This window comes from Arachis stenosperma, chromosome 1 (genome assembly GCF_014773155.1).
Source record: "Arachis stenosperma cultivar V10309 chromosome 1, arast.V10309.gnm1.PFL2, whole genome shotgun sequence".
NCBI classification, from domain to species: Eukaryota; Viridiplantae; Streptophyta; class Magnoliopsida; order Fabales; family Fabaceae; genus Arachis; species Arachis stenosperma.
Window position 1 is genome coordinate 34757047 of NC_080377.1, and position 984 is coordinate 34758030.

At 40.9% G+C, this 984-nt stretch overlaps 1 non-coding gene across 1 annotated transcript; it reads left to right on the plus strand.

The window, feature by feature from the left end:
* The first annotated feature begins 313 nt into the window (after positions 1-313).
* Positions 314-421, plus strand: LOC130949531 (small nucleolar RNA R71). Its single transcript, XR_009073405.1, has one exon. It is a non-coding gene; the product is annotated as a small nucleolar RNA R71 (small nucleolar RNA).
* Positions 422-984: the final 563 nt, after the last annotated feature.

Consider the following 984-nt stretch of genomic DNA (forward strand, 5'->3'; position numbering starts at 1 on the left):
TGCCTGGTGCATTTTGCATTCCAGACAGACTTTGAGAAATCAAATTGACTTGCTGAGTCAATATTTTGTTCTGAGCCAATATGGCATTCAGAGTATCAATCTCAAGAACTCCTTTCTTCTGATTTGTCCAATTGTTCACAGGATTCCTTTCAGAAGTGTACATGAATTGGTTATTTGCAGCCATTTCAATTAGTTCTTGAGCTTCTGTAGGCGTCTTCTTCAGATGAAGAAATCCTCCAGCAGAGCTATCCAAAGACATCTTGGACAGTTCAGACAGACCATCATAGAAAATACCTATGATGCTCCATTCAAAAAGCATATCAGAGGGACACTTTCTGATCAATTGTTTGTATCTTTCCCAAGCTTCATAGAGGGATTCTCCTTCCTTCTGTTTGAAGGTTTGGACTTCCACTCTAAGCTTACTCAATTTTTGAGGTGGAAAGAATTTTGCCAAGAAGGCATTGACTAGCTTTTCCCAAGAGTTCAGGCTTTCTTTAGGTTGTGAATCTAACCATATCCTAGCTCTGTCTCTTACAGCAAAAGGGAATAGCATAAGTCTGTAGACCTCAGGGTTAACCCCATTGGTCTTGACAGTGTCACAGATTTATAAGAATTTAGCTAAAAACTGATGAGGATATTCCAATGGAAGTCCATGGAACTTGCAATTCTGTTGCATCAGAGAAACTAATTGAGGCTTAAGCTCAAAGTTGTTTGCTCCAATGGCAGGGATAGAGATGCTTCTCCCATAGAAGTCGGGAGTAGGTGCAGTAAAGTCACCCAGCACCTTCCTTGCATTGTTGGCATTGTTGTTGTTTTCGGCTGCCATGGGTTCTTCTTCTTTGAAGATTTCTGTTAGGTCCTCTACAGAGAGTTGTGCCTTAGCTTCTCTTAGCTTTCGTTTCAAGGTCCTTTCAGGTTCAGGGTTAGCCTCAACAAGAATGCTTTTGTCTTTGCTCCTGTTCATATGAAAGAGAAGAGAACAAG